This window comes from Zea mays, chromosome 3 (genome assembly GCF_902167145.1).
Source record: "Zea mays cultivar B73 chromosome 3, Zm-B73-REFERENCE-NAM-5.0, whole genome shotgun sequence".
Lineage (NCBI taxonomy): Eukaryota > Viridiplantae > Streptophyta > Magnoliopsida > Poales > Poaceae > Zea > Zea mays.
Window position 1 is genome coordinate 47,635,215 of NC_050098.1, and position 16,568 is coordinate 47,651,782.

The window sequence follows — 16,568 nt, forward strand, 5'->3', positions numbered from 1 at the left end:
AATATTTTGCAATTTGAACCATCCAATTTGGAGTTCATATGACAAAGTTATGAATTTTGTAAGTTTTAGAATTCAAAGCCCCTAATTTATACCCATTTTGTGATTAAAATAAAGTCCAGGGGTCTCTCTGCGAGAAACCAAGGGCTTAGGCGAAAGAAAATAGGACGATAGGTTTATTTCTAAGAAACTAGGGGTCTCTTTAACAAAAAGACCAGGCGTCGGGTGTTCTTGGCCCTAAGATCTCAGATTAATGGCAGATAACAGATCCTGCGGGCGAGCAAACGGGCGCGAGCGCGGGCGTGCGCGCATAGTGACAGGCGGGCCAGGGCGGTCAGCGACCTAGGACTAGCGGGCGATATTGATTGGCCGGGCCCAGAGGCAGGTGCGCGGAGTAAGGGGAAATAAGGACGGTTGGATCTTAATTAGGCGGTCAGGATTGGGTTCAATCTATTTAAATCAGGGCCATCCGATCTGAGACGGATGCCTAGGATCAGACGACCAGCTAAGGTCAGCTTCCCTGGCCACCAGCGGCGGCGCCGCTTGTGCCCACGGTGGGGACCCGCCGGAGACGATGGTGCGGGTGCGCTGGGGGCCCCAAGGCGCCATGAAGGGCTCAGGGAGGTCAGGGAGAGTGTGGTGAGCATGAGCATTGACACGACATTAGTACGGAGGCACCAGAGGGTAGCAGTCCACGACGGGGTGGCTCGGCGGCGGCGCAATTTCACTCCGGTGAACAATCGCGCGCAACCAAGAGCGGGGAAGGGAAATACAGGGTGGGGGAGGTTGGTTACCTCGAGGGAAGTCTTTTGGGCCCTTGAACTATGGCAAAGACGTGGCGAGGGGTCGAGATGGAGGCGGTGGCGCTGCGACTGCACGGAGGAGGAACAGTGAGTGCGGGCAGAGAGAATCAGAGGGGGAGGGAGCGAATTGAAGTGTGTCCCAAGTCACGGACGTCAAGGCAAAACTCAATGAGGGAACGAACACGGCGAGGGCCCAACTGCAACGGCGGAACGGGCACGTGACCACGACGGACGGTGGTGGCACTTCACTGGTGTGTGCACAGTGCGAGGCTGAGGGTGGGAGCTCTGCGGGTGCGTGAATGAGGGAGGGGGAGAGTGAGTGTGGTGTTGGTCACTTGTTCTTAATTGCTATGCACAATCGAAAAAAGCCAACACAATGTAAAATAATCAACCTTCATCCTCATGTAGCTATCCCTTCGGGATAACTCCTTCAAAGACGAAGGTTAAGACTTGACTGATGACTCAGTTGCTTAAGTAAATAAATATGTAAAGAATGTGAAGAAGTTTAAATATGATAACTCATCTCAGATATATCAATATCACATTTCTCTTCATTCATTTAATGAATTTACAATCATACCTTCGGCTTTACAAAGTGAGTTAAAACGAAGGTGCTCTAGAGAAATGATTGCACACAACAAGTATTCAGCCCTTTCAAAAAAGGTACTTTATGCATGGTACTGTTCATCTATTTAAAGGGAATCGTACAACTTTGTACGAAATTACATTTATACCCACAAGGAGTACACATAGGATTTACAAATAATACAAGGGCAACAATGTATTTTGTCTTCAGCATTTAGAATGGCACCTTCTTTGTTCATCGTCTTCTTGTGCTGTTATGACGAAGCTAGCCTCGTTGCCCCTCCATCATTCAAACCGAAGGCGTTCTGGTGCCGAAGCTCCTGCAATACTTGACAACATGTTGATAACCAATGGTTAAGCATGTTTTTGAGGACCTTCGATAGACGAAGACCCCAACATGGGGTGCGGGGAGCTAGAAATGGTCGGGGGTGGGGCGATCGCGGCCTCGGCGTGCGACATGGGCGCGAAGTGCATGGCGTGCGCGCATGTCGTGCTCGCTGACAGGCAGGGCCCGTAGATCAGCGGGAGGGGGCGTGCGAGCGAGTGGGGCGGTGCTAACAGGTAGGGCCGGGCTGGCAGAGGGAGATGGGGCAACGGGCGTGGGTGAGGGAATCAACACCGACAGGTCAGTCCCACCGGTCATAGAGAGAGAGAGAGAGAGAGAGAGAGAGAGAGGGAAGGCATGCGCACAACTGGAGTGGTCCGAAAGGCTAGGGGAGGGGCTTCTTTTGCTTTTTCTTTTATCCAGAATTTCCATTTCCTTTTGTTTTCTCCTTTTTGAATTCAAATCCAACCAAATCGCAAATTCAAATTTGAGAGATTCTAGCATATGCATCAAACAAAAAGCAAAGTCTAAGCTCAACATGATGCAACATTTCATGTCTCCCCTAGGGTTTAATCCACTAAAGTATTAATATATCTCCAAATAAATAATCACACCTCTACTAAAAGGAAGAGAAATGGAAACTATAGAGAGAAGAAAAGAGGTAACACCTGAATTTGGCAGATATTAGAGAAGAAACTTTATACCCCAAATTTAAGGTGTTACAGTGAAATGCTAGATGGCATGCACCATGCAAAGGTGCCACATAAGAATGTCATGAGTGTTCATAGAGACACGTGAACGCCATCAGAGTTTTTTTGAACCCCGATTGGGCCGCACCTGAATGTGTGTGCTTAATAGGGTGTAGACATTGTTTGTGATAGTGAAACATAAAAAATTAGATACAGAAAAATCATATATATCTATACCAGATATTACTGACTCATCTATGTTGTTACTTAGTATTGGTTATATTACTGGTGCTGATAACTTCCAAAATAGTTACTGGCTATACTCATGTAATAAATTTAGACAAAAAAATATTTGTAACGTGTACTACTGAATGTTCGAAGTTTTATTGAATACTCGACGTTATTACTGACTATACACGTGAATGAATTAAAAAAATATCTATAATATCTATTACTGACTATTCACGTTATTACTGAATGTTATAGATATTACTAATGTGGTAATAACTGACAATGCGTAAATATATTAGCGTATTCAAAAACCATTTTATATTAACTATATGATAAGGTGACTACAAAAACTGTTTTCACAGAAAAAAAAATATAGTAGCGGATAAACAGAAATCATCGTACTATCACACCTCATCGATTATTTCTCAAAAAACCAAAAAAACTAGGTGTTGTATAGAATGCTTTGCTTGAAAAAAATTGTGTGCATAATCCAGTACTAACTTGCCCCTGGTATAATGTTGTTGTAGAAGCTCCATGAAAAATCAAAAACAATTTTGGTGGCGAGGGAGGAAAACCCTACCCGTAGCGATATGCAAAAGCCACTCCACGCGCAGCTGCTGTTCTTCTGGATACAGAAACGCTACAGAACGGAATTTTATTCGGTGTAGTGCAAACGCGAAACCCTAGCAGCAATCCCCTCTCCCTCGCGGCGGCGACATAAGGTGACAGTTGCAAGCGATACGCACGGATTTCGAATATTTGGGCAGCGGCGGAAAACCTGGCGCTGGGAAAAATGAGTCCGCCTTTTGTTGGGTCGTAGGGCCACGGTGCGATCGGACCAGGTGGGGAAGCGCGCGGCACGATGCGGTCCATCCACGTGCGTGTGCGCTCGGCGCGATGCGGTCCGACCACGTCGTCGTGTTGCGCACGATCAGGTGCGGGTGATGCTTCACCTAAGGTGATATTATATATATATATATTATTATTACTGAGTTCAAACCAAACTAACGTTGTTTTTTGGGTCCGAGGGCTTACCATTCGGACCCGTTTTATTGAAACGTCTCATATTGGAAAGAGTTTCTGACAAAATATTTTAGTGATGCATTTTGTTTCGTAGTCATAGATAGGGTGGTAATGGATCATGATCTAAATTTTTATTCAAAAAATGTTAGAACCTAAATAAATTTTAGTTTAAAAATAAATAGAAATAGAGTCTGATCCTAATCTGATTTGATTCTTAAATATTATAGCGTAAAATTTAGAGACCATCGTCACCCTAATCATGGGTCACATATAACCAATGATGCAATCCGTTTACCCATGATAATCATTGATTAGTTATGTTTTAGGTGTCTTCTTTGTGCTGCTTTTGGCATATAGGGTCTGTTTGGCTGTGGACCAAAGAAATCTAACCAAAATTAGGCAGCTAGGGTGTGTTTGAATGTAGGCCCAAGGTTGTCATGCCAAATATTGGCCTTGCCAAGTCAATTTGTCTTATGTTTGGTTGGAGGCCAAATTTTGGTATTGTCCAGGAAATTTTGATCACACCAATATAAAATTTTGTCAATCCTTAGCCAAAATCTGGGCCAATAAATTGGGTGCCAAAGTTTGGCTTGGCCATATTGCATTTTGGCCACAAACCAAACATAGCCTAGTTTTGGTATAGTCTAGCTTTAGTCAGCAGCCTAATTTTGGTTAGGTTTCTTTGGTACATAACCAAACAGGCCCCTGACTAAAACTAGGTTATACTAAAATTAGGCTATGTTTGGTTTGTGGCCAAAATGCAGTATAGCCAAACCAAAGTTTGGCACCCAATTTATTGGCTCAGATTTTAGCCAAGGATTGGCAAAAATTTACATTGGTGTGGCCAAAATTTTCTACACATAACCAAAATTTGGCCTCCAACCAAACATAGGCCAAATTGACTTGGTAGGGCCAATTTTTGGCCCGACAACCTTGGGCATACATCCAAACACACCCATAGTGCGTGCTTTGTCATTAGGTGCATGGTTAATATATTTTGTTCACGTAGTACTTAGGCCATCTCTAGCAGCTTATCCATCCTCATATCTATATTCAAACTTTGCGAACAATACATTGCAGAACAATATAAAACAATCCTTTTTTTTGGTAAACTTTGGACAGACTGCTGCAGACCGCCTTATGTCGATCTCAGCGGCAAATTTTATGTAGGACGAAGATACCCTACCACGCAATACTAAGATGGCGTATTTGGCCAGCAACAATAAAATTGTGTGCGTCACTATATACTAGGTATGTGCCCGTGCGTTGCGACGGCGTATAAATTATTACAGTTAACTGTTAGTGCATAATGATCACATGAAAATGAACAACATATATATCATCAACCTCAAAATCTCACAAATTCACAATAATAACATGAAATGTGTGCGCAACTCAAATAGGGACAATTTGTTTCCTAATATGCCGCCAATATTTACAACTAACAATGGCCGCATCTGAGCACTTGCACGCGAGCTCATACTTGCAACTCGCAAGTCTTGCAGAAACCCTATTGTGGTGACCATGAAATAATTTTTTTACAAAAGAAAGCACACCAACTTTAGTTGGTTGTTGTGCTATCGACTTAGTTGGCTATTGTGCTACCTGAAGCTAGGAGTATTGCAATTTAGACTGATTATCCAACCAAAATGATTAAATGAAGGACCTACTAATTTTTGTCTTAATATTTGACGTCTGTAACGCTGACATTTATAGCGAGCACTCGAGCAGCATGAGCCTGCGGAATCCCCAGTCCACATGCATGTGCTGTGGCGTATTTGCCGGACCGGCTTCATTATCAGCTTACGGTGGCGACGTCTGTCGCCGGACTGAAGTCCAGGAGCTACCGGAGCCTGGGACCAACGTGCTCCGTGTGCCTGCTGACGCTCGGCGCGTTGGCACTGTCGATCATGGAAAGGAAGTTCTCTGCGGAGGCACGGGGAGAGGACGGGGATGCGGCTGCTTTGCTTGGAGACGGTTCTGCAGTGTCCTTCAGCTTCACCTGATAAGTGACAGTGCACCTCGCGTCAGAGGAAAGGCTGATTGACATGAAATCGCCTGAATGTAGTATACAGAGGCATTGGAAAAAAAGTTCATTACCATTAGAGCTGAATTCTCTAGTCTGAGCTTCTCTGAGCTCTCTGTTAGCCGGCCGATTTCAGATCTAAGGGACGTGTTCTCTGCTGCAAGAGACTCCACTTGTGTAGCCAACTCCTCTGTCTCAGCCTACACCAAGGGAGGGCATAAGTATAAGATTGAAGATATGTTGTTAGGACAAATAATCCAAGCCAGACTCCACTCCCATGTTTCAGGATGCTGCTTCATTGTACAACTGTATCACACAGCACACCTGTTTTCTCAGCCTTGATCGTCTAGCAGACTCCCTATTTGACTGCTTCCTCTTTTCGCGCTTCAATTCCCTCTCATCCTGCAATCGATGAACCACAAAACAGTTATTGCCTAAACATGACAGGTTCTAGGTAGAAATACTAAGGTTATAAGGAAAAAAAACTTTCTCAAAATTCAAAAATAATCTATTGAAATTCAGTCTTTCAATATATCTACTTTTTTTAACTGCCAGTTTGCAACCACTCCTATGCAATAACAGATGGGACATACATACCTTAACTGATAAGTCAGATGGTACTGCATTATGAACTGGAACCATCACACCAGGTGGTGGAGATAATGTTGTGCCTATCGCCCTCGAGTTCGCGACATTTGTAGCACTGGGCTTAATTACTGGAGCTGAAAAGCAGTGTTGTGGCAAAATGGTAGCATTCCCCAGCGTATGGTTAGGAGCTAAAACACAAGTACTCAAGTATTGATTATACTTATCACTCATTAGATGCACCTCTTTCTTCCCGCTGTCTTAGTTTCACAATCAATCATTTTAACAAACGAGCATGCGATGCGAAATAATGATCACCTCTTTCTAACTGCAGTACCATACAGAACACCAGCATATGGACGGTTCAGTCCTTTAGTTCCTTGACAACATGGACCTCTTGTACCCAGTAGGTCTCAAGAGTAGAATTTGCAATTCAAGCATATGTGATATTTATGAGAAGCAGATAAATATGATGTAAATGACACAAACCCATACTCCAGATTGAACCTAAGACTGCATAATCTGGTTAATCAATGTAGTTACCAATTTACCATGCCTACACTTGTCATGTAGGAATAGTATGCAACATACTGTTATGCCTATAAGGTGGACAATCATTTGCATAGTCACACATATATGAACATGGTGTCACCAGAACCCAAAAACTATTCCCACATGAGTTGAGGAAATGCTAGAATGCAGAGCATTTGTTTTTTCTTTTCTTTTTTAATCAATGCATGCAAGCATATAGAGAAATCAAATCAATATTTGGCCATCTACTACAACTATAGTTACTGAATATCTGTATTAGGACCCAAGTTTAGCATCTAACAGTAGAGTACAATTAACCACTGCTGGTCTGACTGACTGAATGATCTCCATTTCAGTAACGGACATATTTCTTAATTGAAGGAAGGTTCTAAATTTTCAAGGACTGTTTTTTGTCGATGGCTGCTATGGAGATGATTAATGGGGCTGCGAAAGGATGTTTCTTGGTGCATAATCAGCATGCACCGACTTTTCGTAAAAAAATAAAAAGTTATAGATAAATGAGAACAACCTCTAAAAAAATTATACTACAATGAACAAAAATGAGAACAAAGATAAAAATCTCACCATCTAAATTTTTCTACAATGCATTTCTAACCAAACAAAGCTCAAATAGACATTGATTCCTAAAAGGAAAATCAGAATTCTTCTAGTTCCAGACTATGGGGTAGGACTCTACCTAGCAAGAAGAGACAGTGCAAGTGCAAAAGTACCAGTATCCTGTACAATGCTGCTTAGTTTAGCCTATTACATAGAGGCATGCAAGTGCAAGATCAACAATGTCTGTATTAGTATGTTTCTCAATAGCTCAAATGCTCAATATGACATAAGTCAAGAAGTATTCAAGGCAAGGCAAACCTTCTTCTCTGAGAGTATATTTGGTTGCTTGCAAAAGTCTAGTGTATTTGGAAGGTCCATATACATCCCTTTGAAGAACATGCAAATATAGGATAGAAAGCTTGGTTAGAAACAATATTTATCCACGCTGAATAATCAGTTATCTTCTAACTCAGTTCAACTTACCATTTCTGCTTGTAGCCTAGGATAGCCAATTCATTGAAAATACATCGAGGGACCACTGTTGCACAAGCTCGCATGGCACTCTACACCGTCAACCTCGCGACAGTCTCCTCCCCGTTGCACGCCCTCTCGCGCAGCCTACCCCAGTGCCCAGGCCTGCCTTCCTCCCCTTCTCGTCAATTAAATAACTCAATTTTATCTTAGATCCAAACTTTGCGACTGTGAAGCAAAACTGCTGCTCAAACAAATCGTGCTAGTAGATGGAAAGCCAGAATTTGAATCTTATCGTCATGGGTGAGTGAAGCAGTCCCACCTCGACATCGAGCCAGAGCATCGCGGTGGCCACATGGAGTGTGGCAATGAGGCCAAAGGAGCCCATTGGGTGCCTACAGGCTACAACAAAAATTACCAGATTACAAAAAAAATACCAAAGGACATAGATCTAGACGGCAGCGGCGACGCGAAGCATGCGCGCCGGATCTATGGGACTGTCGCTCACTTGGGGATAACATTCAACCCAACCTGGTATAACTAAGTATATGGGACATGTCTAGAACAAACCAAAACGCATCCATACAGTGATTAGAGAACAACCATAGTGAATTCCAACAATTGCCAGTGAAGTGAGAGCAGACCAACAAAGGTATCGGGTGATAAATCTAATTGATGGGGGAGTTTCTAGCTCAGAAATAAATACCTTGCTCTAGTCCCGCAGGAAATAACACAAATGTTAGATGGCTATAAAGTTCAAAGTCCTTAGGTTGGATGTGAAATAGCATAGAGTACTGATCATCAAAATTACTCTACAATATATCAGCTTATAAATATTTTTGCTACATAAAAAGACATAGAAGTCATTGTTTCTAGGAATGAAGCAGTATAAAAAGATTATTACCAGAACAAATATGTTTTGGTGATGTAGATGTAGGCTCTGGCCTCTTTATAATCTATCAAAAGTAGATGTAGGCTCTGGTTTCTTCCAATCTACCCATAATGAATGAGAAATATATTACTCGAGCAGTAACAAAAATGAATTGTCAGAAAACCAAACTACCAATAGGGATAAAACAAATTCTAGATCCACATATTTGCACTGCCAGAAAACAGTGGCTCCAACATCTCAAAGGCACAAGTTTTTCGGTTATTCAATTATGCACAACCACAAGATCGTGTTCAGAACAATCTAAATCAATAGATAAACTAACCCTCTAAATTACATACCCATGTTAATAGTAGGAAAAGCAAATTAGGTGAAATTTATTAGGTAGATGGGTGGGGGCCTTACCACGTGCGGCGGACGGAGGTCGCCCAGGCCTGCCAATGGGCACGACGACGGGGTGACAAGGACCGGCGGCGAGGGTTAGGGTTTGAGAGCAGTCCAGTGCGGAAGGACGAACGGGCGTGGGGGGAGCTAGGTATGAACCGAATAGGGTGGGCCATGAGACGGCGGACGGCGGAGGATCTCCTCTGCAAAGATGCACGGTGGGATGGGCAGGACCTTACCTCACGCGGCGGACGGATGTTGCCGACGCCTGCTCCTTTCTCACTGCAGCGGACCGACGTCGCGCGCGACGGGTGACGAGGAACGGCGGTGAGGGCGTGAGGCGGGGGCACCTGAGGACTGGTGGGGGCGTATGGGTGCTGGTCAGTGCCTGATCCAGACTTCTCACTGCATCGTCACGATCTTCCTCCCCATGCCTCGAAAGCATCGCGGCGCGCGCGCGGCGAGGGAGGAGCTCGACGGCGCCTTGGTTCAGGCGAGACAGGGGCGAGTGCTATGTGCCTGTGGGGGAGGGGAACCCGTGGCGGGGCATCAGGAGGCGGGTGTAGTGGGCGGGGGCATGGAGGTAGGAGAGCGCGACAGGGGCACGGACGCCGAACCGGGGATGGGGCACAATATTGCGCGGGGGAGAGCGAGATTGCCGCAGGGGACGGCGGGATTGCCGCGGGGGAGGGAGATTGTCGCGGGGACGCCGAGATTGCCGCTGGGGCGAGCGCCGAGATTGCCGGGGGAGGGCGAGGCGGACGGGATGCGGGGTGCCCCACGGCAGAACCGTGCACCACTGGCGGGCTGTGAACGTCTACAATACTTACTTATGTAGTAGTAGAGATATGCCTGCTAAATGTCATTAATTATTAGTCCGGCCGGCCATGCATCACTATGCTGGTTCTATTAATTTGTGCATTGATATTATACCTTCTCTTAAATCATCGTTTGGAAAAATAATTAATTCTTCAATATATCTCATTCACAAGCTTTCGCAGCAACCATCCACAATCATTGATAAGCATGGAGTATATAATGACATATAAGTCCATTATAGGTCTGTTTGGTTAGTTTCTCTAGGCAACCTGGCTGTGTGAGCCAGGACTGCTGAAGCCTGGCTCCACAGATGCGACCAATCTGCTCGTATCTGGTGAGCCTGGTTCAGGATGCTTTGAGGATCGTGCAAGCCTGGATCCAACTATACATGCAGCCAACCAAACACAGAGCTTGCACGCGTATAGCCTGGCTCACAGCAACCAAACAACAGCTACCTGCATTCCACGATACAAGCACGCGCAGATACAGGCAACCAAACGCACCCATATATGTCCTTACTCGCTCTAGCTAGTTGGATCACTCTTGGCAGCCATAGTAGTCATTATCGTCTTAAATAGCTGACAAGCGGTATATGTTATATAAAAATAGGGTAATAAGCAATATAATTATCATTTGATTTCAATGCATCTACAACTTCATTTAATACCCCATCTTTTTACGGTCTTTAAAGTGTTAAATATAAAAAATACAAGGGTCGTGCTCTTCACCAAGAGCTCGTCTTTACACAACTCTCTCTATATATAATATATCTTGACGTTATTTATGATGTGATAGATTTTAAAGATAATCTATTGTATGATGCAGTTTCTTAGGTGTATTTTGTGCATTAAAGAGGCTCAAGGTTATACATGCACTAAGCAACCATTCACGATCATCTGATAAGCATGGATATATAATGACATATATGTCCCTTATTGTTAGTGTCGTGGTCTTTAGTTGCTCGTTCATACTCTAGCTAGTTGTTAATTAGTCTAGCTAGTTGCATTGGGTCACTCTTGGATCACTCTAGCTCGCAGCCATATAGTCGTCATTATCTCAAATGGCTGACAAAGCGGTAAGCTTATTATATGTTATATAAAAAATAGGGTAATAAGCAATATAATTATCATTTGATTCAAATGCAATGACTCACACAAACACCACGTGATTCTATTTCTATTTCGTCAACAAAAGGTACAAGCACAAATGAATCATTATTAGAGGCATGCTCCTAGTAGTAGGCCCTCTCACTAGTTTTAATTATTTATAACAACACAAGATTATTGTGAATAACATCGTTTTAAAGAGACATTTGAGTTATGTCACGATAATGGTTATTGTTGGGGGTTCTCTACGGCCGAAGCTCCTCTAAATAGTAATACATCAATGGTTTTTAGTCTGTTTTAGGTCTTTTGAAGCAGTAGCGAAGCTGACATTTGTTAGAAAATTAGGCATTATTAGTTTTAATTTAATCCAGAAAATCAGTGTGATGTATGTGCATGTGTGTATGACTACTCGCATAAGCAGTAAACAACAGTAAAACATGTATAAATACGAAGAACATATTGTACACTGCGGAAGGACCGAAGCTCAAGGCATCAGTGGATCCATTCACACAAGACATCTCGTGTGTATGTTCGATGTAGTCGTACACAGTCGATGCAGGCAGGTGTACGCAGTGCAGTCCTTGAATGGCGCCGACGACGAAGAACCGGATTAGCTTGGTCGAGCAGGCGGAGCGAGCAGTCGCGAGTACGCTCCCCAAAAACCTGATAACACGTGCAAGTGTCGCTCTATGGACAACGATTTCGAAGGCCTACTCTCCCACTCTCTTTGTGCTCGCAGAAGGTGAGACAGGAATGGGCTGAGGTGCAATACGTCCGAGAGACTGTTCGCATAACCAGAAGAGCGTCCACCTCCTCCGTATTTATACACGCGCAGAGGGAGGGGAATGGACAGTAACGATCGTAATAAAAGCCAGAAACTGACAGCCATTACAACCCGTCTGTTACTAGCCATGAGATAGGAAACGGACACTAACGGACGGTCATCACTCCAGGCAAAATACGCAACTGTTAGGAAGGAATATTCAGATCAATGTCCAATCTACCATGAGCCACAAGCCATGGGCACGGCCTCGGCCCGGCCCGGCCGGTGCGAGCGAGCATGTGGCAGTCATTCATCCTTTTCTCAACTTCTCAATAGATGCACCAATGGTCCACCTATTTAAGTTGATTGATTTGTCCTTGAACTTCCAGTATGATACTAAATTATTAGTACATCATAGCATTAAAGTAGGCCTTTAGCATTGACTATTATTGAATATTAATTTGGGTCAAGCCCACATTAATCCAACAATCTCTGCCAAATGCTAAGTCACACTAAAATGCTCTCATCATATCAAATATTTGATATACTGTTGTTTTGATGGAGACTGTTAAGTTGAACATTCACCTAGAACCTAGACTACACTTAACTACAACTGCACAATGGACTAGGCCTTGAATTGGCAGTTTTGTATGGAATAAGTTTCATCTAAACTCTTTACCAGTACTAGATTGCCGAACGCATCCCCTGTGGTTGGAGCATGTAAGTCAAACTTCATAGCATTTCATGGGTATCTAGAGACCACCCAGACACTACAGGAAACGCCTAAATTTTCGTGGGCCAAAAACCCACGAAAATAAGCCTAAACCGACGAAAATAGAGTATTTTCGTCGGCCTGCCGACGAAAATAGCCGCCGAAAATAAGTTCGACGAAAATAGGCACCTATTTTCGTCGGTACCGACGAAAATAACCTATTTTCGTCGGCTTTCCTAAGGCCGACGAAAATCAATGGTCGGCTGACTATTTTCGTCGTCCCGGTGATGGCCGACGAAAATACGTGCCAGGCTATTTTCGTCGGCCTCGGTGATGGCCGACGAAAATACGTGCCAGGCTATTTTCGTCGGCCTCAGTGGTGGCCGACGAAAATAGCCTGGGAACATATTTTCGTCGGCCACCACCGAGACCGACGAAAATTGATGGTTCCCCCCCAAAACAGATTTTTCTGCACCTATTAATAATTCACAGCAATATACACAATATCACAATTCACATATACAGATTCACAAGCCTAATACATAATTCACAAAACACATTCACATATACATAAATAGTCCATAGTCCATTCAAATAAGTCTAGAGTCCATATAAGTCCATAAGTCCATAAGTCCATTGTCCATTCAAATACACAATTCACAAAACTCTAGTCCATAAGTCTAGAGTCCATAAGTCCATAAGCTACTCACTACTCACTACTCACTCCTCACTCCGGCGGGCTGTGGGAGTTTTGGCCACTCCCTCCTCCGCCACCAGGAAGGTGGCCACTCCCTCCAGCACCATGGACGAGGAAGTCTTGGACGTTGACACCACCCTCCGATCCATGAGCATGTGACGCTGAACCCTGCAATTCATCAATCATTCAAATAAGGTTGTATTTCGCTATCACTATACCTATACATTGCTGTGTTTGGTCAATATTTGCATAAAACTAAACATGGAACGTCACCTGTGATCCATGGTGAGGAGGAGGTTGTGCATGCATCCACGGGTACTGTTGTGGTGGCCACCCCAGAGGTGGTGGCACCCACCCCGTCGGTGGCGGTGCCATCCACGCTTGAAATGGCTGAGAGCCCACCGGTGGCTGGGAGACCGGTGGCACCCATCCCGGGACTGGCTACGATCCTTGGGGTGGAGGCGTCCAAGTGCCTGGAGGTGCCTGCGTCCACCCAACACCGGTCCACTGTGGCTGCGACGCTGGAGCTTGTCCTGGCCACTGTCCCCATCCTTGTGCCTGCGAGCCATTTTTTATAATAAAAAAAGAGTTGCTATGGAATTGAAGTGTTCAGATAGTGTTACCTGGGGAGGGCGAAAAGCGGGCAAGTTCATATCAGGACCGAGTCGAGTAGTCATTTCCTGCAAATGGATGCAACGTTAGAATCACAACATTATACATTGAATTCAATGACGACACATGATGAGATAGACGGATTACCTGAAAATAAGAAGCCATATATTGCGTCAGCTGTCCAACCTGCTCCTGCGCTGCTCGAGCCTGCTCCTGTGCTGCTCGAGCCTGCTCCTGTGCTGCCCGAGTCTCCTCCTCCAGCTGAGCCTCTCGAGCAGATCTGGAGGAGCGAGAACTCCCTCCCGAAGACGATGCCTTCCCTTGACCTATTGTCCTGTTATATTCCACAACGCCTGTGCCAAAGGCAAACCTGCATGATACACATAGTTGAGCCATTAAGTGGACACATTCTTGTTAATGAAATCGTCGAATCAAACACAAACACCTCACCTGCCATGCTTTCTACCCCCACCACTGTGGTACAACATCGAGGCATCTAAGTCTGAATGCATCCAGTCGAAGTCAGGCCCATGGCGTTGAGTCATTTCCTCCCCATATGCATTCTGCAAAGAAAGTTAGAGTTGGAGTTAGACACAAAACATGCAATTTAATTCATAAATACAAACTTGTTTACCATTTTCTCCCTTGCCGCCTCGCTGCATAGCACATCTGGGTTCGCCGGATCAGGGCCACGGTGACCACGGACGTAAACCTCCATAAAACTTGGAGCAACTCCACTTTCAGCTTCCTGCATGAAAAAGAAGAGTTAAACCATATAATTTTCATAGATGTAACATACAAGTTTGATTTATATACTTACCATGCGGCGTGCGGTACCAAGGTGTCCATCGGCGCCGTACCTGTGCCCCGGTCCTTCAGTGCCATGGTTGGCACGGTGCTTGTTGGACTCTGCAATCCACTCAGGCGACGCCCATCTCTTAGCCAACCACCTCCAGGCTTCCATGTCCTTCGCCAGCCAATCCACAACGCTCTCCAGGTACTGCTCCTCTGTGAGGTAGATCTCATTGGCCCCTAATGCTTTGCTCATTTTCTGCCCCTTAATCTTCTTGTAGTAGTAGTTGACGGCCGCGATGCGAGCATTGTACATGGCATCCTTGATTATCTTATCAGCGCACTTCCGAAAGTGCCTCTTCACACGTGTCCACTGAGCCTGATCCTCCTCGATGTCATCCGGCAATTGGAACCTCCCCTACATATCAATGGAGAAGTTAAGTTAAAGTAAGATTAGGAGAAGCAATAATTCAATGAATTGCTTATATACGAAAGTAAACTCACCCAGAACTCGTCCCACACAGCCACCTGACAAGTCCTTCGTTTTTTTTCCGAACTTCCCCCTCCGCTACTGCTTTCCCCTGACTCCCCTGGCTCGACATAGTCCTTTAGACCCCAGTCAGCCCACTGCATAGCCGCGAACCTCTCGCCATTGAGCTCCACCATGCCAGGGTAGTAGAAGCGACAGAGGCTACCCAACACCGCGTTCACCTTGGGACATCTGCCTGTACCGTCCCAAGTCAAGTCTTCCCATGACCTACAAAAATTAATAAAACAAGTAAACTAGTGCAATCACGTTCACATTAAAAAATTAACACAACAGAAATAAGCCCCACCATTCTCCATGCGGCCGGATGAGCCTCCTCTCGGCAGGTCTCGGACCAAGCGCATTGCTCTTCTTATACCTAAGTATACAAGTAAATTCAATATGATGAAATGATTAGAAACTAATATCAATTAAACTAATATGCATAATAATACCTGAAGGACGTAGAACCATCTGACGCGTCGCCCGCGCTGCCTGCCCCCATTGGGTCAACCTCCTCATCCTGCTCACCCTCCTCATCCTGCTCACCCTCCTCACCCTGCACATGAGCATCCTGCTGAGGAGTCTCCTGCTCACCCTCCTCACCCTGCACTTTGTCTAGACAGTCGAGAAGTTGCTGCTTCCTCTGTCGGCTCTGTGAGGTGCCCTGAAAAAGCCCACTGCCCGAGTTGTCCTCGCTGGCCGCGCTGCCCCCACTCCTCCTCGATCTCCTATGCTTGAACATGTTCAACTGTAGATAAATTAATGTCAAACCACAGTATATGAAACAAATAATATGAAAATTAATAATGTGGAAATTGGAATACATAGCTTAATTGATTAACTAAAAGAAACATACTAATCAAAAGTCATCCGCATCCGATGATGCTTCTTCGGCTCGTTGTTTATTCATACGCTCTTGATTTCGTTGGATCCTTACTGATCTTCTAACGACGACAGGTCGTTTGCGCTTTGACCTAGGTTCTTCAATTAAGTCGCTTAAATTGCAACAGAGATTTTCAAGTCCTTCTCCATTGGTCACATGGAATCGGTGAGCTATGTCTTGATTCGACGCCGCTTCTGGTTGAAAAACAGCATCATCGTTGTCCCTGCTCGTACTCACGTAGTCAGCACTCTCTGGAGCGACGACTTGTGGGTTGACTTTGATTGCAACCCACCAAGCCCTAAGGCTTGGGTGAGGATATGGCAGGTAGTACACCTGTTTTGCCTGATTTGCAAGGACAACATCGCTCATACTGCTCGGAATCCTAGAGCTATGCTTCACCTCGACATTACCATACTTGTCGACACGAGTCCCACTATGAGCATCAAACCAGTCGCACTCGAAAAACACGACTTTAAGTTCTTTGGGGCCATCGAAAATCAACTCTACAATGTTTTGAAGAACACCGTAATAGTCCACTACTTTGTCATCGTCAACATA

The 16,568-nt window shown here is 44.8% G+C and overlaps 1 pseudogene across 1 annotated transcript; it reads right to left on the minus strand.

Annotated features, from left to right (window-relative positions):
- Positions 1–5,520: 5,520 nt before the first annotated feature.
- LOC103651916 (transcriptional activator TAF-1-like) lies at positions 5,521–6,465 on the minus strand (annotated as a pseudogene). Its single transcript, NR_163813.1, has 4 exons — positions 6,277–6,465; positions 6,004–6,081; positions 5,754–5,879; positions 5,521–5,655 (listed from the first exon to the last, which is right to left on the minus strand). The product of NR_163813.1 is annotated as a transcriptional activator TAF-1-like (transcript).
- Between the last annotated feature and the right edge of the window lie 10,103 nt (positions 6,466–16,568).